Genomic DNA, 25,830 nt, shown 5'->3' on the forward strand with positions numbered 1-25,830 from the left:
CTGTAATCGCAACTACTCAGGAGGCTGAGGCAGCAGAATCACTTGAACCCAGGAGGCAGAGGTTGCAGTGAGCCGAGATCACGCCACTGCTCTCCAGCCTGAGCCACAGAGCGAGACTCCGTCTCAAAAAAGGGGGGGGGGGAGACCTAAGGAGTGCTGACAGCGGATCCCAGCTCCAGAGATTCTGAATTCATCCGTCTGGGGTATAGCCTCGTCATTGGAGTTTTGTGATGCTCTCCAGTGGATTTCAGTGTTCAGTCACTGCTAAACATTGAGGAGCACTTCTCAAACTGTAATGTTTAAGAAATCATCTGGGCACCCTGTGAAATTCAGGTTCTGATTCAGAAAGTAGGGGTGGGGCCTGAAATTCTGCATAATCTGCTGCTGGCTTGTGGCTTCCACCTGGATTTGCAACACTATAGACTCCAGAGATCAGAGCACTTATGCAAGTGCTTGGGAGTTCTTTGATTTAAAGGGGTGTGAGCATAGCCTAGTGGAATTTCTTTAAATGCTTTCTAAAGGCCACATTCAGTCTGTGGTAAAAAGATTACTAGCAGTTTTTCATTGTGTCTTCTTCACATGTGTGTTGCATGAGTTTTGACACTTTTTTTTTTTCAATCTGCTTTAGGACTTTTAAAATTAAAATATCATTCTTGTCTGGAGTTGGAAGTTTTTGAGTTCTTGGTATTTTTACATTTGGCTTCCTTCTTATAGCCTCTGTAATTGATGTTGATCCCCTGAAATAGACAAGTCATTTGTCGTAACACAGTGCAGAACCACAGTGAGAAGAGACATCATGGCAGGTGTTGGAGGAGGAAATCATGAGAAGCTCTGTGAGGTCAGAGAACCCAGCTGTCTAGATTTGAGTTCAAAGAAAAGTCTTAGGCATGAGCTTTCTTCAAGATTGATGCACTAAGTTTAATACTTAGTTTAAATACAACTTAGTTTAACAAATGTAAGTTTTATTTTACTCCCCATGTTTTATAATCTAAATTGCCATTGGATTTTTTTCTTTTCTTTTTTTTTTTTTTTGAGACAGAGTCTCGTTCTGTCCCCTAGGCTGGAGTGCAGTGGTGCGATCTCTGTTCACTGCAAGCTCCGCCTCCCAAGTTCACGCCATTCTCCTGCCTCAGCCTCCCAAGTAGCTGGGACTATAGGCTCCCGCCACCTCGCCCGGCTAATTTTTTTGTATTTTTAGTAGAGATGGTGTTTCACCGTGTGAACCAGGTTGCTCTCAATCTCCTGACCCATGATCGGCCTGCCTCAGCCTCCCCAAGTGCTGGGATTACAGGCGTGAGACACTGCACCTGGCCTATGTCAACATAATGGCAGCTTCACATTCTGGATATCTTTATGTTGGGGCAAAAGTTTCAAAGGTAACTGCTCTTCTGTAGCTAAGATTTTTTAGAGCAGAGGATGGAGCAAATTCTGAGTTACTGAAATTACATATTCAGCGCTATTGCCTTGTTTACCTTCGATTTCATCTTTGGAGTTGTGTTTTTAGAACTTTTTCAGAAGAGATGAGAGGAATGCTTTGGGAATTGATTTAGAAATCTTTTTGGTGTCATTACTTCTAATAGCTAGATATATTTTTTAATTGTAAAAAAATCTGGAAATACTTTTTTCTCTACCTGCCCCCATTTTTTTTTTTTTTTTTTTTTTGAGACTAGGTCTGCTTGTGTAGCCCAGCCTGGGGTGTGGTGGCACAATCATAGCTTGCTGCACCTTTGAACTCCAGGGCTCCAGTGATCCTCCCACCTTAGCCTCCTGAATAGCTGGGACTACAGGTGTGTGCCATCATGCCCAGCTAATTTTTTTTTTTTATTTTTTTGTACAGACAAGGGTCTCACTATATTGCCCAGGCTGGTCTCAACCTTTTTGCCTCAAGTGATTCTCCCAACTTGGCTTCCGGAATTGCTGGGATTACAGGCATGAGCCACCGTGGCCAGTTTTTTTTCTGTTTTATTTCCTGTTACCCTTCTGTTTTGTTTTTTTTTTTTAAGCTGTTTTTCTATCCCATCTTGAAGTCTTCATTGCCCCCTCATTTTCCAACATCATGAGTCCCACAGTATACTCAGCTAAGCATGACCACACACCGTTTCAAGAAGCCATTCATGGACCCAGCTTTTAGTACTGGCTGGGTCTCTGGCCTGCTGCAGCTTCCATTTGCTCCTCAGCTACCCTCTAGGCATCCAGTCTGGCTTAACCAGATTTCATGGCCTCATTTTGTCCTCTGCTACAGTGATTTCTACTCCTGAGGAGAAGCATAACTATCTTCTAGAGGGAAACATTTTCGCTTTGGGTTATCAACCTTGGTTCTTTTGGGATATTGGAATACCCTGTTGACTGAACCCAGACTTACAGTGGAAGTTCCAGCACAATTAATGCTGAACGGGTTTGTTCTTTTTCTTCTGGCTTATAGTTGCGTTATCCATTCTCATTACAGATGAAGAACTTCCAAATCTGTTCGTTACCTTCTACTCTCCCCCAGCCTGTTATTTTCAGGGTCTCACTATGGAAGAACACTGTGGTGAAGGAAACACTTTGAATTCCTTGGGCAGGCATAGTCACTCATGTCTTTATTTCTGTCATGTTCATTTTGCAGTCCTTACACCTGACTTCTGTTGCTAGAGCTGCAACTATTTAGGTAGAAACACTCTTGGCTTCGGGGATACACACACTGGCAACCCTATAGTACACGCTTATTTGATATAGCATAAGGATGTTTTTAAGAATTCATGTTATCCAAAATTATAAAAGCAGTTCTTTGAGTGAAAGAAAGAGGGTTAAGGTTAGTTCCATACAAAGTCATATATAAGCAATGCTGTTTTTTAATTTAGCTTTTATTTAAGAGCAATGACCCTTTACCTATCACCAGCAGTATTATTAGCCTGACACCTTGTATTACTCTATTCCTCATCGTTTTGAAATATGGTGCAACAACACTCAAAAGAGCTGTGCTACAAGAAACAACTTTCCTTTCTGTAATGCCCTCCCTTTTAGGATCACTAGAAGTCTGTACAATGCAATTCAGATTCCTGAATTAATTATCTTTCCTATTAGTGTTATCAAAACTCATAGCAGATTCCTGTATGTGCATGTATGTTATGAGTTGGATAAACATTGGTGGACTTCATTTGGAGTGAATCAGAATGGGATTCTTGTGAGAAGCCAACACCCCTCTAAACAAGCTTTTGGAGCATGTCATGGCTTGGGTGTTTTCTCCCCTCCAAATCTCATGTTGAAATGTGACCCCCAGTGTTGGAGGTGGGCCTAGTGGGAAGTGTTTGGATCATGGGTGTGGATCGTTGTGAATGTCTTGGTGCTGTCCTTGTGGTAATGAATGAGTTCTCACTCTGAGGTCACATGAGATCTGGTTTAAAAAAACCTGGGTGCCAGGCACGGTGGTTCACGCCTGTAATCTCAGCACTTTGGGAGGCCGAGGGTGGCGGATCACAAGGTTAGGAGATGGAGATCACCCTGGCCAACATCTTGAAACCCCGTCTCTACTAAAAATACAAAAATTCATCAGGTGTGGTGGCACGCATCTGTAGTCCCAGCTAGTTGGGAGGCTGAGGCAAGAGAATAGCTTGAACCCAGGAGGCGGAGGTTGCAGTGAGCTGAGATCACACCACTGCACTCCAGCCTGGGCAACAGAGCAAGACTCTGTCTCAAAAAAACCAAAAAAACAAAAAACAAAAAACAAACAAAAAAACAACCTGCCACCTCCTTTTTCTCTCTCTCTCTTGTTCTCTCACCATGTAACATTCTGGCTCCTCTCCTCCTGCCATGATTGTAAGCTTCATGAGGCACTCACTGGAAGCAGATACCAGCATTATACTCCTTGTACAGTCTACAGAACCATCAGGAAAAATAAACCTCTTTTATTTATAAATTGCCCAGTCTCAGGTATTCTTTTATAGCAACACAAACCGGCTAACACAGAGGATAACCAAATGTTTATTAATGTCTGAAACTTGGATAATACCTTACCTATAGCACAGGTTTGCTATGAGGATCAATAGAAAGAGTAAAATATCTGTTCTTTCCTTGAACAAAGCTTTAATGAGTACCAACATGTGCAAAACACTGTGGTAGGGGATAGAGATCAGACGTCCTCCCTTCAGTATAGGAAAAAATGAAATTGTTATGGGCCAGAGGCTGTGGCTCATGCCTGTAATCCCAGCACTTTGGGAGGCTGAGGAGGGTGGCTCACGAGGTCAGGAAATCGATACTATCCTGGCTAACACGGTGAAACCCCGTCTCTACTAAAAATATAAAAAATTAGCCGGGCATGGTGGCAGGCACCTGTAGTCCCAGCTACTTAGGAGGCTGAGGCAGGAGAATGGCATGAACCCAGGAGGCAGAGCTTGCAGTGAATCCAGATCACGCCACTGAGCTCCAGCCTGGGCAACAGAGCAAGACTCCATCTCAAAAAAAAATAAATAAATAAATAAATAAAATAAAATAAAGAAATTGTTATGGGTGCAATATATGATGTAGGTAGTAGTGTAAAAGGGGTAGGTATAAAAACTTTGTGGAATAGTTGATATTGGAGCTGAATGTTGAAAGGTGATTAGGTGTTTGTCAGGTAATCATGTGTGCACATGAAGTAACTAGAGCAGAGCAGGAGCAACAACATAGAAGCTGATGTGTTCTGAAGCTGCAGATGCAGGTGATTAGAGGATAGAAGTACCAGAGATGTTGCAAGATGAGGTGAGGTGCACCCACAAGTTTATTATGGCGATAAGCAGCGGCGACAGTGGCGGCGGCGTCCTGGAGCAGGAGGATTCCTTGCTGTTCCGGCTGGGCACAGGCCAGAGAGATGATTCTGACATTTGGGATGATACAGCATTGAGAAAAGCATATGATAAAGCTGTGGCTTCATTTAAGCATGCTCTAAAGAATGGTGACATTTGTGAAACTTCAGGTAAACCCAAAGCCACACCTAACAGAAAACCTGCTAAGAAGAATAAACGCCAAAAGAAGAATACTGCAGCTCCCTTAAAACAGTGGAAAGTTGGAGACAAATGTTCTGTCATTAGGTCAGAAGATGGTTGCATTTACCCACTACCATTGCTTCAATTGATTTTAAGAGAGAAACCTGTGTTGTGATTTACTCTGGATATGGCAATAGAGAGGAGCAAAATCTGTCCGATCTACTTTCCCCAATCTCTGAAGTAGCTAATAATATAGAACAGAATGCTCAAGAGAATGAAAATGAAAGCCAAGTTTCAACAGATGAAAGTGAGAACTCCAGGTCTCCTGGAAATAAATCAGATAACATCAAGTCCAAATCTGCTCGGTGGAACTCTTTTCTCCCTCCACACCCCCACCCCCATGCCAGGGCCAAGACTTGGACCAGGAAAGCCAGGTCTAAAATTCAATGGCCCACCACCACCACCGCCAGCACCACCACCCCACTTACTATCATGCTGGCTGCCTCCATTTCCTTCTGGACCACCAAAAATTCCCCCACCACCTCCCATATGTCCAGATTATCTTGATGATGCTGATGCTTTGGGAAGTATGTTAATTTTGTGGTACATGAGTGGCTATCATACTGGCTATTACATGGGTTTCAGACAAAATCAAAAAGAAGGAAGGTGCTCACATTCCTTAAATTAAGGAGAAATGCTGGCATAGAGCAGCACTAAATGACACCATTAGAGAAACGATCAGACAGATCTGGAATGTGAAGCGTTATAGAAGATAACTGGCCTCATTTCTTCAAAATACCGGTGTTGGGAAAGAAAAAAGGAAGTGGAGTGGGTAACTCTTCTAGATTAAAAGTTATGTAATAACCAAATGCAATGTGAAATATTTTATTGGGCCCTATTTTGAAAAACCATCTGTAAAAGACTGGGGTGGGGGTGGGAGGCCAGCACCGTGGTGAGGCAGTTGAGAAAATTGGAATATGAATGACACTGGATAATTATTGGTAATTTTATGAGCTGTGAGAGGGGTGTTGTCATTTATAAAAGACTGTCTTAATTTGCATAATTAAGCATTTAGGAATGAAGTGTTAGAGCGTCTTAAAGTGTTTAAAATGGTTTAACAAAATGTGATGTGATGCATATGTGGCAAAATGTTACAGAATCTAACTGGTGGACATGGCTGTTCATTGTACTGTTTTTTTCTATCTTCTGTATGTTTAAAAGGATATAATAAAAATATTTAATTTTTTTAAATTAAAAAAAAAGATGAGGTGAGGTATGTAGATAAGTAAAATGGGGCAGGAATGTGAGATGCATAATCTTGGGAGCATTTCTAAGGAGTCTGAGTTTTATTCTATAGACAGGGAGAAGTCATTATATGGCCTTGAAGCAAGAAATAACATGATCAGCTCTACGTTTTCAAAAAATAACTGTGCTCCACATTATGTGTCATTAGGGAAATGCAAATTAAAACAACAGTGACGTACTCTTACATGACGGTTACAATGGCTGAAATCCAAAACACTGACAACACCAAAGCTGGTGAAGATGGGGAACAACAGGAACTCTCATTCACCGCTGGTGGGAATACAACATGGTACTTTGGAAGATTGTTTGGCAACTTCTTACATATTCTTACTGTATGATCCAGCAATTATGCTCCTTGGAATTTGCCCAAGTGAGTTGAAAACATGTTCACACAAAAACCTGCATACAGATGTGTGTGGAAGCTTTTTTCATAATTTCCAAATCTTGGAAGCAAGTAAGATGTCCTTCAGTAGATGAATGTGTAAATAAACTCTGTAGTATACCCAGACAATGGACTGTTATTCAGCACCAAAAAGAAAAGAGCTATCAACCCATGAAAAGACATGGAGGAACCTTAAAAATGTGTGTTACTATGTGAAGGAAGCCAGTCTGAAAAGGCTGTATAGTATAAAATTCTGAATTATGTTCTGGAAAAGATAAAACTATGGAGATGGTAAAAAGTGTAGTGTTTACCAGGATCTGAGGGGAGAGAGGAATGAATAGGCAAAGCACAGAGGGATCATAGCATAGCATATGTATTCTGTGTGGTACTGTAATGGTGGATACTGTTATGCCCAGACCGTTTATTCCCCAAAGAAGACCACCAGAGTCCAGAGTCAAAGTCAAGCAGCAAGGATCTTTATTACAGGTTCGAACCTGGAGCTCTCACTCACTCGTGAAACGAGCCGGGCAGGAGAGCTCCCCCACTGGGCTCCAAACAGTGTTATATAGTCTAAGAAAAGTAGGCATAGAATCATTATACAAATCAGATGTATGATTGGCTAGCGTTTGAACAAGGCGATTTGGCTAACTATGATTGGTTCCCACCATTTCTAGTATTTCAGTTAATTTTGAAATTCTGATGACGTTTATCAGGGGCTTGCAGGGTAGGGGCAGGGCTTGTTTTCGCAAACCCCAAGGCGGGAAAGCAGTCCTACAGAAGCAGAACAAAGGCAGTTAATCATATTGTGACAGGTTTCACAACAGGTTTTGCAAACATGAATGTACCTTACTTAAACGCGTCTTGTGACCTTGCCGTGCCACAGAAAGAAAAACAGGAACTTACAAAATCTTTACAAAATGTTTGTGAGAGCAGAACAAAGGTTTAGCAATAGGTTGTGGCAGGAGAGTGAGGACACATTTTTGTGTCCTTTCATTTCCCCCTCTCATAAGTAACTGGGTGTCCAATCTTGGCCCTCCAGACTCTTATGTCTACTTCCTTCTACATAGACACAGTAACAGGCTGATCTCTCTTTCTTTTCCTCACATTTCCCCCTTTTCTTTTCAACAAAACCACCATTGTCATCACGACACTGAGATTACATACTTCACAAAGTAACAGAATATCATGAAGCAAATGGAGACTGGACGAGATCACAGGATGGCATTAAAATTAAAATTAAAATTGCTAATGAAATTTTGGGCACGCATTGTCATTGATAACATATTATCAGGAAATAGGGTTTGAGAGCAGACAACCTGACTGACCAAAATTTATTAGGTGGGAATTTCCTCATCCTAATAAGCCTGAGAGCACTACAGTAGGCCGGGGCTTATTTCATCCCTTCGGCTTCAACTGTAAAAGGCAGCACGCCTCTAAGGGGGTCGTTTATAGGCCTACCCTCAGAGCGCATTCTCTCTCTCAGGGATATTCCTTGCTGAGAAAAAGAATTCAGCGATATCTCTCCTATTTGTGTGCAAAAGGAGAAAAGATATGGCTCTGTTCCGTCCGGCTCACTGGCGGCCAGTTCAAGGTTACCTCCCTTGTTTCCTGAACATCGCTGTTATCCTGTTCTTTTTTCAAGATGCCCAGATTTCGTATTGTTCAAACATACATGCTCCACAAACAATTTGTGCAGTTAAGGCAATCATCACAGGGTTCTGAGGTGACATATATCCTCCTCAGCTTACAAAGAAAATGATGGGATTAAGAGATTAAAGACAGCCTATAGTAAATAGAAGCAGTAAAGACATTAGGGGGCCTAAAAAGGGTGCTAGAAGAGAAAACATGGAAGAGTTCCACCAGTTGTTAGCTGCTGTAGTGAATTGTTGCTTTTTCATTTCTAAGCTTAGTTTATGTAGGCGTTGAACTCTCTCCTCAACTAACCCTGACTCATTTATATAGAAACAGCATCATTCTTTGAGGACCCGCCTGGGGGGTTTCCCCGGTGTGAGTTGGTTCTCATAGAACCAGAACCTTCAGACATAGGGATTAGACGGCACAGCAGTGAGGAGAGTCAGATGCATAAGGCATAAGAGCATAGGTAAGCTAGACATGGTTACGGCTATGGGGATGACGGCGCAGGGTTAGCTTTAAGGGATTGTTCTTAGCTTTGTCTACAGTCCATGTAACCGGTGCTCCAGACGGCCCAAGAAGGTCGGATGTTGGGTCCACTGGTTTGACGTGTGTGTAGTGGATCCACAAAGCGATGCCTTCTACCTTGAGAGCGGTGGGAGTAGTCAGGAGTACTTGCAGTGGTCCTTTCCACCTGGGTTGGAGAGTCTCTTGCCGGTGGCACTTGACTAGGACCCAGTCTCCTGGCTGGAACGGATGGGGCGTCGGCGGAGGTCCTGCTTCGTACAGTTCTCGTAGCCTGGGCCAAATTTCCTGGTGAATTTTCTGTAAGGCTTGTAGGGAGAACAAGAGCTCAGAGACATTTTCGGTTTCAGATTTGAGTAGGTCATCTTTTAGACTGGGAACCAGGGGTGGGGGTCTGCCATACATGATTTCATATGGGGTGAGGCCCAGTCTGTAAGGAGTATTCCGGGCCCGGAACAGAGTGTAGGGGAGAAGTACTACCCAATTAGCGCCAGTCTCCATGGTCAATTTAGTTAAGGTCTCCTTTAGGGTCCGATTCATCCTTTCTACCTGTCCTGAGCTTTGGGGCCTATAAGCACAATGTAATTTCCAATTTGCCCCAAGAATGGAAGCCAAATCCTGACTTACCTTAGCAACAAAGGCTGGTCCATTGTCTGACCCTATCTGGATGGGAAAGCCATACCTGGGGAGGATTTCTTCCAAAATTTTCTTTGCTACAACCTGAGCAGTTTCTCTCTTAGTTGGGAACGCTTCTGTCCATCCTGAAAAAGTATCTCAGTCTCTGACGTTACAGCCGCTCCTGCATACCGCTGGCCTTGGCGGACGAAGCTGCTGCCATCAGTGAACCAGATGAGTTCTGCGTCAGGGAGCGGACGATCTTGCAGGTCCTCCCGCACCCCATGCACCTGAGCCAGTATCTCAGTGCACTCATGGGACGGGGCGTCCAAGTCCAGATCTTCATGAAGGGCTTCATCAAACAGGGTCGGCGAGTTCTTGAACCCTTGTGGCAGCCTGGTCCATGTTAGCTGACCGTTGATGCCTCTCTCAGGATCAGTCCATTCAAATGCAAAGAGTTCTTGACTTTTGGGAGCCAGAGGAAGACTGAAGAAAGCATCTTTTAGATCAAGAACAGAATACCACTGTTTTTCAGGATGTAAGGCACTTAGAAGGGTGTATGGATTGGACACAGTAGGATGCATGTCCATGACCCTTTTGTTAACTTCTCTTAAGTCCTGCACTGACCTATAATCCATACTGTTGGGTTTACAAACGGGTAACAGCAGAGTGTTCCATGGCGAGTGGCAAGCCCGCAGGACTCCCTGGTCTAAAAGCCGGCGGATGTGAGGCGTGATCCCTTCTCTCGCCTCTAGGGGCATAGGATATTGCCGAACCCAAACCGGATCCGTCCCTGGCTTAACTTCCACAAATATGGCAGGTCGATGTTTAGCTAGCCCCAAGGCCCAGTTTCTGCCCACGCTTCAGGGAAACGCTGGAGCCAAGAGTCAATTTCCTGATCAGGGGGCTTTTGCTTTTGATGGAGTCTGTACTCATCTTCTAAGGTGACAGTCAGGATAGATATTGGCCTGTTTTGGGAATCAGTTATCTTGGGCCCTTCTGGCTCAAAGTGGATTTGGGCCCCCATTTTTGTTAGCAAGTCCCTCCCTAGTAGGGGGCAGGGGCTTTCTGGGATGACTAGGAAGGAATGGGATACTTTTCCCGTTCCTAAGTCTACAGTTCTCTGGGTTGTCCAGGGGTATTTCTTGATGCCTGTGGCCCCGTGCACCCAGGATGTTTTCTTAGACATTTTTCCAATTGGTTTGGTTAGGGCTGAGCGTTCTGCCCCAGTATCAACTAAGAAGCGAACTGGGGACCCCTCCACTTGCAAAGTTACCCTGGGTTCGGGGAGGGGGTCCGAACCCCGTCCTCCCTAGTCAGAGTCCTGGGTAACGAGTATGGAGGTAGGGTTAGCTGGTTTCCGTTTCTTTGGGCAGTCTTTAATCCAGTGACCAAGTTCTTTACAATAGGCACACTGATCTTTTTTCTAATCTCTGCCTGGAGCCTTGTGCCATTTGTTTCCTGTATTGGGCGTTTCCCGCCTGGGGGAAAGCTGCCACCAGGACTTTGGTCATCTCTTTAGTTGCTTTAAATTGCTTTTCTTCTGGGGTGTCTCTATTATTATAAATTCGTTGAGCTATCTGAAGGAGATCCTGAATCTGCTTTCCTTCCAAACCTTCTAATTTCTGGAGTTTTCTTTTAATATCTGGTGCTGCCTGGTTTACAAAGGACATTACTACGGCTGCCTGATTCTCTGGTGCCTCTGGGTCCATAGGGGTAAACTGTCTGAAAGCTTCCATTAGTCTTTCTAGATAAGCAGCAGGACTTTCTACCTTACCCTGTAGTACAGTGTATACTTTAGCTAAATTGGTGGGCTTGCGAGCTGCAGCCCGGAGACCCGCCATTAGAGTCTGGCGATAAATGAGCAGTCGTCCCCTACCTTCTGCCGTGTTGTAATCCCATCTGGGTCAGGTTAAAGGAAAAGCCGCATTGATGAGGTCAGGATTTGCAGTTGGCTGGCCATCATCTCCTGGAACCAGCTTTCTGGCCTCGACTTGGATTCTTTCCCGCTCCTCTGTTGTGAACAGGATTCGGAGGAGCTGTTGACAGTCATCCCAGGTCGGCTGGTGAGTAAACATGACACTGTCTAACAACGAGGTTAGATCTTTGGGATTATCTGAGAACCGAGCATTTTGGGACTTCCAATTGTACAAATCACTAGTGGAAAAAGGCCAATACATGAGGCGGGAGAGCCCAGTATCGTCGGACGATCCTATTTCTCTGAGGGGCAGGGCTACGGTAGAGTCAGGGAGTCGGGAGGCTTGGTTCTGCTGCATGCGGCCTCGTGTTCTGCAGGCCGGCCCCCCCTGATTACTTTCACTCTCGGTTGCCTCCGCTTCTCGGTCTCCCTCCATGGAAGCACCACCCTGGGGGACTGGGTCCTGCGGGATAGGGTGCGGATATGGTGGGGGAAGTGTGGGTTCTAACGATAGGGGGTCCTGGCTATCCAGCAGCACAGGGGCCGAGGGAGAAGGGGGAGCCCTTTGTCTTGTAGGTCGCATTACCAGGACCTTGCAGGGCTCAGGGATGAACGGAATCACCCAGGGTGGTGGGTTTTCCGCGAGGTTCTGCCACACTAGGATATAAGGAATTTGGTCAGGGTGTCCTGACCCCCCTGGCAGAAAAACCTTAGCTTTTACCTTAGTAATAATGGAGAGACAGAAAGTTCCTTCAGAGGGCCACCCTAAGCCAAAGGTGGGCCACTCCGAACGGCAGAGAGTAATTAGCTTCCCTTTTTTTAGTTCTACACTTAGGTCGCGTCCGTGAGCCTTTACATCTTTAAAATTGTTAACAAGGAGGGAGAGGGCGTGCTCTGGGCGTTGCCCATTTTTGGACTGCTCCTACAAGGAGAAGGAGAGATGAAAATGAGTGTTAAGCAGAGGGGAGTATCTGACAGGTCCGGTCCTGGAAGGGAAGAAGAGGTTTTATGTTTCTTTTTGGACTTAACACTTAACAATAACCGACAGCGGTAAACGATGAGCATTCGCGAGCGCGTGTCGGACTTAACTCTTCCGACCTGAGTCAGACGGGGCGACCAAGTGTGGAGGCCCCCAGATGGGCACCAGGGGACGTCTCCCACCAGTCCCGAGTGGCTGTCTTTTAGCGCGTCCGCCAAGACCGTGCCACCTACGGTACAGACCAATACAGATCACAGATTTCACGAAATTTCAGGAAGACAGACATAGACAGAGACAGAGACAAAGACAAAGCCGGCTTACTTACAGATTAAGATCCGTCATTACGCATTAGTTCAAATTCATCAAGAGTGAACCCTAATGTAAATTACAAACTTCAATTTTTGTGTGAAAATGATGTGTCACTGTGGGGTTCATCAGGTATAACAAATGTACTACTCTGGTGCGGGTTGTGATAGAAGAAGGCTGTGGGAGTGGGGGGCATATAGGAACTCTCTAATTTCTGCTCAGTTCTACTGCTCAAAACATGAAATCTATCCAAAAAGGAAAATTTTCATGTTTAGACTAACTTAGTTCATTTCCCTCATTTAGTTCCTTCGTTGTTGAGGTTTCATGGCAATGCATTCTAAAATCAAACATAAAATTATTCTAGAACTTTGTGTGACTTCTCCTGTTGCTTAAACATCATTGCTGAATCATGTAAAAATATGATACCCTAATCTAGTTTTCATAAACATTTTTCAAAGTTGAAAGAAAAAAACTGGCATCATGGACAGATGGGTTGAGTGAAAGGCAAGAATCGAGGATCAAAACTAGGCCATGAAAATTGCTCAGTTGAGAGCTAATGAAGCCATAAATTAAGTCCTAATCAGTGTAGATGGAGTGGGTGACAGATTTAAACAATATTAAGAGGCGTGGCACAGTGGCTCATGCCTGTAATCCCAGTCCTTTGGGAGGCCAGGGTGGGCAGATCACAAGGTCAGGAGTTAGAGACCAATCTGGCCAATATGGTGAAACCCTGTGTGTACTAAAAATACAAAAATTAGCTGGACATGGTGGTGCATGCCTAGCTACTCAGGAGGCTGAGGCAGGAGAATCGCTTGAACCTGGGACACAGAGGTTGCAGTGAGCTGAGATCGTGCTACTGCACTCCAGCCTGGGTGACAAAGCGAGACTGCGTCTCAAAAACAAACAAAAAACAATGCGGTGGCTCAAGCCCGTAATCCCAGCACTTTGGGAGGCCGAGACGGGCGGATCACGAGGTCAGGAGATCGAGACCATCCTGGCTAACACGGTGAAACCCTGTCTCTACTAAAAATACAAAAAAAAAAACTAGCCCGGCGAGGGGCGCCTGTAGTCCCAGCTACTCGGGAGGCTGAGGCAGGAGAATGGCGTAAACCCGGGAGGCGGAGCTTGCAGTGAGCTGAGATCCGGCCACTGCACTCCAGTCTGGGCGACAAAGCAAGACTCCGTTTCAAAAAAAAAAAACAAAAGTCATATTGTCTAGAATTGTTCATTTCTAGGTGTCATGGGGTTGGGAGAAAATCCAAAATGATTGACAGATCATTTTGAGTGATGGCATGAGGCATTTCTTCACCAAGATGAGGACTACAGGAAAGCAGGAGGTTTGTGGGAAAAATGATAAGTTTTGAGTATGTTGGATTTCAGATGCCTCTGGAGTATCATGCATATGTAGTGGAGATCACTAACAAAACCACAACCTTTAAAAATAACTGCTTCTTTAAACATGCTTATATTGTAGTGAGTTCAGTGATATCTCATATCCTTCGGTAGAAAAAAATGTAAAAAATTTATGTATGACGCATTTCTCGGACTCTTGGGCTTTCATAGTGTTCACTGTCTGTTCACCTAGGTTTACTTTCTGATACCCTTCCCCCACTCTGAGGCTTTACCTATCCCGAAATACATTTAAAAATTTACGCCTGTCAGAAACACTTCCCAACTCATCCTATAAGTCCAGTATTACCCTGATACCAAATCCAGACAGACATAAAGAAAACTACAGATCATCTCTTATGATTATAGACACAGAGATCCTGAGGAAATACTTCCAGACCAAATCCATCAACATATGTAAAGGATTACATACCACGTACAAGTGGGATTTATCCCAGTAATGCAAGATTGATTTGACGCACAAAAATTAATGTAATACGTGAATAAAAGAGGAAAGAAAATCACATGATTATTTCAATAGTCACTGAAGAAAGCATTTGACAAAATTCACACCCCTTCATGATTAAAAAGAAAACCCACCTAAAGTAGGAATAGAAGGGAAGCTCCTCAACCTGATAATGGATATCTATAAAACCCCACAGTTAACATTATACCTAAAGGTTTCCTTCTATAGTCAGGAATAAGACAAGGATGTCCAGTCTCGCTACTTTTATTCAATCTTGTACTGAAGGTTCTAGAGCAGGGCAATTAGGCAAGAAAGGGAAATAAGAAGGGCATGGTGGCTCATGCCTGTCCCGGCACTTGGGAGGCTGAGGTGGTTGGATCACCTGAGGTCAGGAGTTCGAGACCAGTCTGGCCAACTTGGTGAAACCCGGTCACTAATAAAAATACAAAAATTTGCCTGGTATGGTGGTGGGTACCTGTAATCCCAGCCACTTGGGAGGCTGAGGCAGGAGAATCACTAGAACCCAGTAGGCAGAGGTTGCAGTGAGCCAAGATTGAGCCATTGTACTCCACCCTGGGCAATCGCGTGAGACTCTCTCTCAAAAAAATGGCGGGGCAGGGGAGAAATAAAAGAGTATATAGATTACAAAGGGAGAAGTAAAGCTCTATTTGTAAATGACATGATCTTGTATATAAAGCTTTTATATTTAGGAAGATCTAAATAACTAAATGAACTAAATAAACAGTTCAGCACAGTTGCAGTGTACAAGATCAATACATTAAAATCAGTTGTGTTTCTATACACTAGTATTGAGCAATCTGAAATTAATTAAGATGGTGATTCCACTTATGATACCATTTAAAGGAATAAAATACTTAGGAATAAATTTAACAAAAGAGAACAAAACTTGTGCTCTAAAAATTATAAAACATTGTTGAAATAAATTAGGTATAAACTGAAGAATAGTACATATTTATGGATTAGAAGTCTTAGTATTAACATTGCAATACTCTCCAAATCGACAGACCTGATATAATCCCTGTCAAAATCCCAGCTAACATTTTTGCAAAATGGGCATACTTAAAATTCATATGGCAATTCAAGGAGCTCAGAATAGCCAACAATCTAAAAATAGAAGAACAAATTGGAGGGCTCACACTGCCTAATTTCATAACTTACTACAAAGCTGTAGTAATTAAGATAGTGTGGCACTGGCATAGGCAGATCACTAGCATAAAGAGTCTGGAAATAAACCTTCACATTTACAATAAATTGATTTTTAACGAGGATCCAAGACAACTCAATTTTGAAAGAATGGTTTTCCTGACAAATGATACTGGAACAACTGGTTATCCACATGCAAAAGAATAAAGTTAGACCCTACCTCACACCATACACAAAATTAAATTTAAATTGGACAATACACCTAAATATAAGAGCTAAAACTATACAATTCTTAGAAAAATATGTAAGTCAATCTTTACTACTGTGCGTTAGGCCAAGTTTTTGAAGTACAACAAAAGAAAAATAGACAAATGAGACTTTACCGAAATTAAAAACTTTTGTGTCTCAAAAGATACCATCAAGAAAGTTAAAAGACAACCCACAAAATGAGAGAAAATATTTGCCATTTATATATCCATTAGTATTTTTATCTAGAATATGTAATATAAAAACTCATACAACTCAATAAAAAATTCAACTAAAAATAGGAAAAATATGTGAATAGGCATTTCTCCAAAGCATGTATGCAAATGGCCAAGAATCACATTAAAAAGATGCTCAATAGTGGGATACTACTTCACACCCACTAGGATAGCTTTAATCAAAAAGACAGAAGTATTGGCAAGGGTGTGGAGAAATTGGCACCCTCATGCATTGTTGATGGGACTCTAAAATGATCCATACCATTTAGAAAACGGTTTGGTAGTGCCACAAATTGCTAAACATAAGAGTTACCACATAGCCCAGCAAAGCTACTTCAAAGAGAAAGGAAAACATATGTTTACACAAAAACTTGCAGTTGAATGTTCATCTTAGCATTATATGTAACAGCCCAAAATTGGAAACAACTCAAATGCTCATCAACTGATGGATGGATAAGCAACATGAGATATATTGCTACGAGGGACTATTATTCAGTAATAAAAAGGAGCGAAGTACTGATATATCTTAGAACATGATGAACTTTGAAAACATTATGCTAAGTGAAAGAAACCAGTCACAAAAAATCATATGTGATTCTATTTATGTGAAATGTCCAGAATAGACTAATTTGGAGATAGAAAGTAGATTAGTGGTTGCGTAGGGTTGAGTGGGGGACTGGGGGAATTTGGGAGTGATGGTTACAGGGTATGGGTTCCTTTTAGGGGTGATGAAAATTTTCTAAAGCATATGTAGTGATGGTTGCACAACTCTGTGTACATAATAAAAACCGTTGAATTTTAGGCTTTAAATGAGTGACTTTTATGGCATGGGAATTATATTTCAATAAAGTTTTTTTTTCTTTCTTTTTTTGAGATGGAGTCTTGCTCTGTCACCCAGGTTGGAGTGTAGTGGCGTGATGTTGGCTCATTGCAACCTCTGCCTTCTAGACTCAAGTGATTCTCTTGCCTCAGCCTCCCGTGTAGCTGGGACTACAGGCACCCATCACCATGCCAGGCTAATTTTTGTAGTTTTTGGTAGAGACAGTGTTTTGCCATGTTGGCCAGGCTAGTCTCTAACTCCTGACCTCAGGCGATTCGACTACCTCAGCTTCCCAAAGTGTTGGGTTTACAGATGTGAGCCACTGTGCCTCGCCCTCAATAAAGCTGTTTTTAAAAAGGTTTACCCACCTCACCAGAAAGATGTATATCATTTTTCCTAGTTTAAGTTCAAGGCCCCCCTTTCCATATTTTTCACTGATTAATAGTCTTTTCATGTCACTACATAGAGATCTCCTTCCTTGTTTACAGTGCACCTCTGGGTTTTGCACTGGCCCCTGCCGCTTTTTCGAACACTGGTCTCAGAATCCAGCTTGTTTCCTCACTCTTCGACTTCTCTGTGAGGCCTCCCTGATGAAATACACACAACAGGAAGCCTGCTAGCACATACCACCCTGTGCTCCTGGTCCCCTTTCCTGTTTCACTGTTTACCACAGCACATGTTGCCAGGGGCAATGTATATTTACTTATTCATTGTCTCTACTTCCCACTAAAGTAAGCGCCAGGAGGGCAGCACTTTTCATTCACTGTTTGCATCCCTAACACCCTGTCCTTAATATCAGTGCTGGACATGTGGTAAGCCATAGGCTCTTGTGGCTACACAACATGTGCTCTGTTCTCAAGTGGGGTGATTCTGTCGATGTCTGGAGAAACTTTGGGTTGCCACGCCTTGAGGATTAACTAGGTGCTACTGACATCTGGTAGCTGGCGGCCAGGGAGGCTTCTGAACATGGTACAATACACAAGACCACCCACAACACAAAGAATGATTCAGCCCCAAATGTCAACAGTGCAGAGGCTGAGAAAACCTGTGTTAGACCAACACTATCCAATAGAAATACAACCAAGCGGTCGGGCCCAGTGGCTCACATCTGTAATCCCAGAACTTTGGGATGCCGAGGCAGATGGATTGAGTCCAGCCTGGGTAACACAACAAGAGCTGGGTAACAAAACCCAGGAGTTTGAGTCCAGCCTGGGTAACACAACAAGACCTTCTACAAGAAATCAAAAAATTGGCTGGGCATGGTAACATATGCCTGTGGTCCCAGCTACCTGAGATGCTGAGGTGGAAGGATCCATTGAGCCCAGGAGGTCAAGGCTGCGGTAAGCCGTGATCGCACCACTGCACTCCAGCCTCGGCACCGAGGCCACACTTTCTACAGGCTGTTCCCAGCCAGAATCGAGCATGTCAGGGTACTAGTGCCACCTGTTCCTGGAGGACAAGGGAATCCTCTAACAGTCAACAGTCCACCAGAGACTCCCAACTGATCTGGTCAAATCTTCCTAGAGCTGCTCTATGTCTCGGACTCCTCCTGCCCTACCTTCCTTCCTTCCCCCTCTACCCTCTCACATGGCAGTCTGAAGGTTCTCCCTGACCACTCCTGCCCCCTCCCGTAACCTGCATAGGTGCATCCCCAGTAAATCTCTGCTGAGGTCCTCCTAACTTGGTGCCTGCTTCTGGGAGGATTCATACTAACACAGGTTTCAAGGCCAGACAGCATTCCAATCCCACTTCCACCACAGAGCTTGAGCCAGTTCCTACCCCTTTCTCAGCCTGTTTCCTCAGCACTGAAAAGAATATTGAAACAGAAACTCTTTGAAAGCCCTTCCTGTCCTGATCTGTTCTAGAATCGGGCTCAGCAGGGTTCATGCAAGGACACAAGTGTAGCCGCCTCTGAGGAGCCCCTCACATGCCCATTTTAGCCAGTTTGTTTCTCTCTGGGCTCCTGCAGCCCCATGTGCCCATTATGCAGGGTTGCAAACACCTGTTTTCTCCTCTGATTCCCCAAAGGGTGCTGGACACCTGTAGAGGGGCTCTGTTTTGTTCACTTATCCATGATCTCAGAGAATGTTTATAGTGCACAGTGAATGCCAAGCACTGGAAATGCTCAGTGAACAAAGCCACCACCAGCCCCCACCAGCGTTCAGCAAGGAGATCTGTGGCTACAGTCTCCTTGGTTCCATGGAAATGACACCAACGGCCAACATAAGTGAGGGCCTGGTGCAGGTGCCGGGTTCCCAGCAAAGGTCTTCCCATATATTTTCTCTTACATGAATCCTCCTGGCATGCTCATTGCGAGGTTCCATTACTACATCCCCATCTGACACATGAATGAACTGAGGCTCAGGGAACTGGAGTTGATTGTCCCAGCCTGCACAGCTAGGAAGAATCAAGGAGTGAGTTTTTGGTTTTATTTTGCATATTTCAGTAGCTTTACTGAGGTATAATTTACACACCATAAAATTTACTGCGATAAACGTACAGTTAGATCAGTAAATCTATAGATTTGGGCAACCATCATCACAAGCCAGTTTTAGAACATTTCTATTACTCTAAAAACCTTTCTCTTGCCTGTTTGCAGTCAATCTTCCATTCCCACCCCCAGCGCGAGGCAACCACCAATCTGCTTTCTGACTCTACAGATGTGCCTTTTTCTGCACATTCCCTCCAAGTGAAATCATATAATGTGTGGCCTTTTGTGGTTGGCTTCTTTCACATAATGTAATGATGCTGAGGTTCATCCATGTTGTAATATCCATTGTGGCTTCATCCCCTGTCTGTTGACAAATCAAGTTCTGCCGCTTGGATGGACCGCAAACGTCTACATATCCTTTCTTCAGTTGGTGCACATTTGGGTTGTTTCCAGTCTTGAGTATTATGAATAATGTCGTTATGAAAATTTGTGTGTTTTTGTGTGAGAATATGTTTTCATTTCTCTTGGGTAGATCCCTAGGAGTGGAGTTGCTGGGTCACACGATAAGGGTGAGTTACACAAGAAACTGCCAAACTTGTCTTTGTAAATCGGTTGCCCCAGCAGCAGCATATGAGGGTTTCACTGCTCCCCCCAGTAGGACTGAGACTGGAGGCAAGTCCAGCCTGACCCAGAACCCTGACGCCCAGCTCTTTGGTGATCTTTTCTTTCTAACATTGGGATACCCGGCTAAGGAATGAGGATCACGGCTGTGCAGGAATGAGGGCTGTCTGTGAAAAACAGAAGTGCTCCTGCACCAGCCCAGACAAAGACCCCCATGTATCTCCATTGATTTCTCATCCTCCAAGTGATGCTGGAGCCCCTGGGTTTCCCCACACGCAAACCCCCACATTTCTGACCCCTGCCATTTATCTTCCATTGAGCCTTAGGTTCTGGTGAGAGTAACAAGGATAGACAGGGGTTCACAGCCCAGGGCTAGGGATGCCCCATACCCTGGACAGTGACCTTGGAAGGGCTGATTCAACTGGAACTCAATATTGAAGCACCTAGGATGTGACCATTTACAAACCGAAAAAAGATAATGCAGAAGCATGGGGTACCCGATTAGCTGATCTGAGCTGAGGTGGGGCTTGGCAATCACTGGATCCAATGTTTTTCCTGAAACATGAGCATTGAGTTTCCTGCCCACACAACCCTGGGCTTAATTAAGTCCAAGCAGCAAACGGGGTCCTCAGTATGCTTAAAGCATTGATATTGGAAGACAATTCAATGTTTGACAAAGCCTTGCAGACCCCCTGGGAATGTCTTGAATTCTAAGGAGACCATCTTGCCCTACTTCCTTATTTGACAGAAATGGAAAACTGTGGCACACTGAGGTGGAGTGACATACCCCAGGTCATCCAGCAAGGTGAGGGTGGAGCAAAGGCTTGGTCCCACAGCATGTATTCATCCGTCTCCTTGCCTATTCCTTGTCTTCCAGCAGGAAGTAAGCTCTGAGAAGATAAGGATTTTCCTCTCCTTTTCTACAACTGCTGTCTTCCTTGATTCTAGCACAGTGGCTGGCACAGGGTGGGTGCTCAGTAAATATCTGGCGAATGGGCCAGTCATGGTGGATCATGCCTGTAATCCCAGCACTTTGGGAGGCCAAGACAGGTGGATCACGAGGTCAAGAGATCGAGACCATCCTGGCTAACACGGTGAAAACCCGTCTCTAGTAAAACTATTTAAAAAAAAAATTAGTCAGGCGTGGTGGCGGATGCCTGTAGTCCCGGCTACTCAGGAGGCTGAGGCAGGAGAATGGTGTGAACCCAGGAGGTGGAGCTTGCAGTGAACTGAGATCGCATCACTGCACTCCAGCCTGGGCAACAGAGCAAGACTCAGTCTCAAAAAATCTGGTGAATGAACCGAGCTGCCCTGACTTCTCACTTCATTTCACAAAGCTGATCTGAGCACCTACTATGTGCGACAAGCTGTGACAGATATTGGGGATAAGATTTGAGCAAGACAGGACCCTTGCCTTCAAGGCACTGAGTTCTCAAGGACAAGATGGTAGGTACACAGCTAGGCACAGAATTCTGTGACTAGTTTTCTATTGCTACAAAGGGATTTGGGGCTTGTGTACTCTGAACTCAGCCAGGAGGTCACAGAAGACTTTAGATCAAGGTTAAAAATAAAGAGGCTAAGGCAAGGCTTCAGTCCCAGAGCATCCCCAGGAGGCCTACCCTGTTCTTACATGAGTGTCCCAGCCACTGACCAGCACTGGGCACAGAGGGTAAACACTGCAAAGGAAGTGACCAGCTTAGAGAACACGATTCATCACTCCAAGGCTTGATGTTAACCACAGTGAGGCTTCATATTAAACAGAACACAAGAACAATGTTCTGGTTATGTTTCTTGAAAAGAATCCCTTTTTGTAGAGATACACATTAAAATATTTGCAGATGAAATCATATAATGTCTGCATGTTGTTTCAGCATATTACAGGGGAGAAGGGATAGGCTGATGGCCATTAGAGCGTGCTGACGATACCTGAGTTCTGACTATCTTTAGGTTAAAATTTCTTTCGGCTGGGGGCGGTGGCTCACGCCTGTAATCCCAGCACTTTGGGAGGCCGAGGCAGGTGGATCACCTGAGGTCAGAAGTTCAAGATCAGCCTGGCCAACATGGTAAAATCCCGTCTCTACTGAAAATACAAAAAGTCGCCAGGCATGGTGGTGGGTACCTGCAATCCCAGCTACTTGGAAGGCTAAGGCAGGAGAATTGCTTGCACCTACCAGGCAGAGGTTGCAGTGAACTGAGATTGTACCACTGCACTCCAGCCTGGGAGACAGAGGAAGACTCTATCAAAAAAAAAAAGATGGGGGAGAGAGAGAGAGAAAGAAAGAAAAGAGAGAAGACAGAAAGAGAGAGGGAGGGAGGGAGGAAGCAAGGGAAGGAAGTATTCTAAATTACTGTTTTGAACTGCTGCAGAGTATTCTGTGGTAGGAACATACTATAGTTCATGTAGTTATTCTCCCATTGATGGACCTTTAGATCATTGCCAATATCTCACTGCTACCAGCAATGCTGCTAAGATAATCTTGACTATACTTTCTTGCAAACACATGCAAATGTTTTAGTTTCAACAGATATGTCAGATGCCCTCCAAATTGACTGCACTAATATGCACTCCCTCCAGTGGGACATGAGGGTACCCGTTTGCCCAACTCTGGCTAACATTTGTTAGCAAAGTTAAAAATACTTGCCAATCTAATCAGTAAAAATAGCATCTCAATGCCCTCTTATTTGTATTTCCTTGATAAATGGTGAGACAGAGCATTTTTTCTTTCTTAGCAATTTTAATTTCCTTGAACACTGTTTTCATATGAATTGCCTATTTGGTATTCATTTGATTTTTTTTCTTATTGCCCATTTATTATGAACACTCATTTGTTTCGACTTTATTGTCTTTGTGGGGTTTTTTTGTTTTTGTTTTTGTTTTTGTTTTTGTTTTTTTTTTGAGACAGAGTCTCACCTGTCAGCCAGGCTAGAGGACAATGGCATGATCTCGGCTCACGGCAACCTCCACCTTCCGAGTTCAAGTGATTCTCCTGCCTCAGACTCCAAAGTAGCTGGGATTACAGGTGCCCACCAACAAGCCTGGCTAATTTTTGTACTTTTAGTAGAGATGGGGTTTTACCATATTGGCCAGGCTGGTCTTGAACGCCTGACCTCAAGTGATCCACCCACCTCGGCCTCCCAAAGTGCTGGGATTACAGGCGTGAGCCACCACGTCCAGGCTATCTTTGTTTTCTATTGATTATGCTCTGTTTCTCTTTTTGTTCCCATTCTTGTTTTCTGTTGGTTTGATGGAAATTTCTTTGTTCCATCTTATTTCCTCTACTGGTTTGAAATTTACACACTTCATTGCTATTTGTCTAATAGTTACTCTTAATTTTTTATATCCATACATAATGTTGCCTAACAAAACCTAAAGGTAAACAGTACATGGAGATTCTTTCCGAACAAGATAAGAAATGTTCACTTCCTCTCGGTGTTTTTCTTTTCCCCAACTCTCCTGTGAATATAATTGAGAATTCTAAATTGTTATTTTACGCATCCTTGGCAATCAATACTTTAAATAATAGCATTGGCTGATTACTTAGAGAAGTGTTACTTTTGTCACACTGCTTCTTCCTCTGGATTCATGTCATTTCTTGCAGGAGGACTTCTCAAGTAGTTCTTATCAACAGATTCTGTTGGTGGTAAACTTTCTTAAATCTTGAATGTTCAAAAATGCCTTTGGGCCGGGTGTGGTGGCTCACGCCTAAAATTCCAGCAGTTTGGCAGGCCAAGGTAGTCAGATCACTTGAGCCCATTAGTTGGAGACCAGCCTGAGTAACATGGGAAAGCCCCATCTCTACACAAAAATGAAATACATTAGCCAGGCGTGATGGTAGGTTCTTGTAGTCCCAGCTACTTGGGGGGCTGAGGTGGAAGGATCGCTTGAGCCAGGGAGGTCAAGGCTGCAGTGAGCCATGATCATGCCGCTGCACTCCAGCCTGGGCAACAGAGCGATACCCTGTCTCAAAAAAGAAAATAATGGCTTTGTTTCAGTGTGCCCTTAAGTGATTCTGTAGCTGGGTTATAGAATTCAGCATAAATTAGTTATTTTCCAACAGCTCATTGAAGACATTGCCTCATTGGCCTGTATCCAGTGTTGCTAATGAAACTAATGAGGAAAATCTGATCCTTATTTCTTTGAATTTAAATTATTGTTTTGCTTTCGTAGCTTTTAACATTTTTCTCTCTATTTTCATAGCATTCTTCACTTCTGGGGAATTTTTAGCTATTAAGTAAATACTACTTTCTCCCATTCTTTCTCTGTCTTTGGCATTCCTACTGGACGAAAGCTTGAATGCGATCACCCAGGCTTTATGGCTGTTAACCTTTTCACCTTTTTTCTTTGTGCTTTAACCTGCAAGACTCCCTCAATTGAATGCTCCATCTTGCTAATGGACACTTCAGTGTGTCTCTGCTGTAACTCAGCCTATCTTTTGAGTTTTTTCTTTCAATAACTTGGGCTTTAAGTTTTGAGATCTCTAACTGGTTCTTTTTCATCATTGCTTGGTTTTATTTGTCCTTGTTTTGCTGAAAGTATTAAACGTACTTGCTTTATTGACCTTTGATTGTATAGAAATTTTTCATTTGCTCCATTTGTCATGTCTCTTTCATAGCAGTGGGCTCCCTCAGACATCTGGCATTTCTTCAATGCACACTAGTTTTCTGGTTTCCAATTCTCCACCTGAGTCTCAGGATTCAGCAGCACTCCCAGGTGGGTGCAGACTCAGGTTACCTGGGCCTTGGCTTCTCCCATGGCTTCTTAAGAGCTTCCTTGGTTATTTCTGTGATCCCAAGCACTCCCCTTTATGACTTCAAGCCCAGTTGTATAGTCAGTAATTTAATTTCTCTCTCTGTTCTATCATTTATAAGGGCACAGCATGGAGTGGAGGGCCTTTCAGATATTTTTCTTGCCCCATCTTAAATCCCTAAATTACACTTAAAAAAATACCAGCAAAGCTTTTGTTTTTTATTTAGGAAGAATAAAGAACTCAAACATGAGTTTGGAGTAGGCGGGTGGGTGTATGTGCACGTGTGCCTATGCAGTTTAAACCTGTTCTGTAATGTATTGCAATAAATGTCTCAGTGTCAGTACAGTGAATAATTCAACTTCATAATAGGCCAATCTGGAACCTCCCAGAAAAATTTACTTTGGGTCTTAGTGCTTTTTTTAAAAATAATCATTAATATCTATAGGAAGACCTAGTAGGAGTGGCTGACACAGGTTAATAAATCTCATGATAATATGCTTGTTTTTGATGTGAATGTTGTTGCTCAGTCCACCCTAAAATGAAATTCACAGGATTGGTTTAGATGTCGTCTTCCACGCCTCTCTTCACAATCTGCCATAGGAGTGCAGACTCCCCCTTCTGAGGCCTGGGTTTAACGCTCAAACAAGACAGATGCCAGCAGGAAATATCTGCCCTGCCTTAGCTGTAAATCTTGAGTCCTTGTCCATGATATCCTAAAAGGCCACCAGATGGAAACGTGATGCCGTGAAAAGAGATGCACTACCCTTTGTAAACGGGGATTGACCCTACTGCTTTCTCAAAAGAGATTGCCTTTGTTGAATGTAAAACAAGGTTTTAGAAATTTTTTTTTGTTGAATGTAGAATAAAGAGGGCATTACATGAATGCCTATGCATTTCCGCTTTGGAGAGGAATCCTTACATCCATTCTGACAGCATGGAGATAAAATGTCTGTCTTTCTGTATTCATGTTTTTTTTATCACTTGCTTTCTTTTCTCTCTCCTTGGTCTGTGTCTACCATATCCTCTCTATGTCTTCTCTTTCCTTTTGTTTTTTTTTTTTGTTTTTGTTTTTTTTTTTTTTTTGAGATGGAGTCTTGCTCTGTCACC

General features: G+C 43.6%; 2 pseudogenes across 2 annotated transcripts in view; both read left to right on the top strand.

The window, feature by feature from the left end:
- LOC111529800 overlaps window positions 1-25,830 on the top strand; it is a 712,005-nt pseudogene that overhangs the window by 179,666 nt on the left and 506,509 nt on the right. The gene's annotated exons all lie outside the window — the stretch shown is intronic.
- Window positions 4,741-5,809, top strand: LOC111524598 (annotated as a pseudogene). Its single transcript, XR_004229130.1, has one exon. The product of XR_004229130.1 is annotated as a survival motor neuron protein-like (transcript).

This window comes from Piliocolobus tephrosceles, chromosome 9 (assembly GCF_002776525.5).
Source record: "Piliocolobus tephrosceles isolate RC106 chromosome 9, ASM277652v3, whole genome shotgun sequence".
Taxonomy (NCBI): Eukaryota; Metazoa; Chordata; class Mammalia; order Primates; family Cercopithecidae; genus Piliocolobus; species Piliocolobus tephrosceles.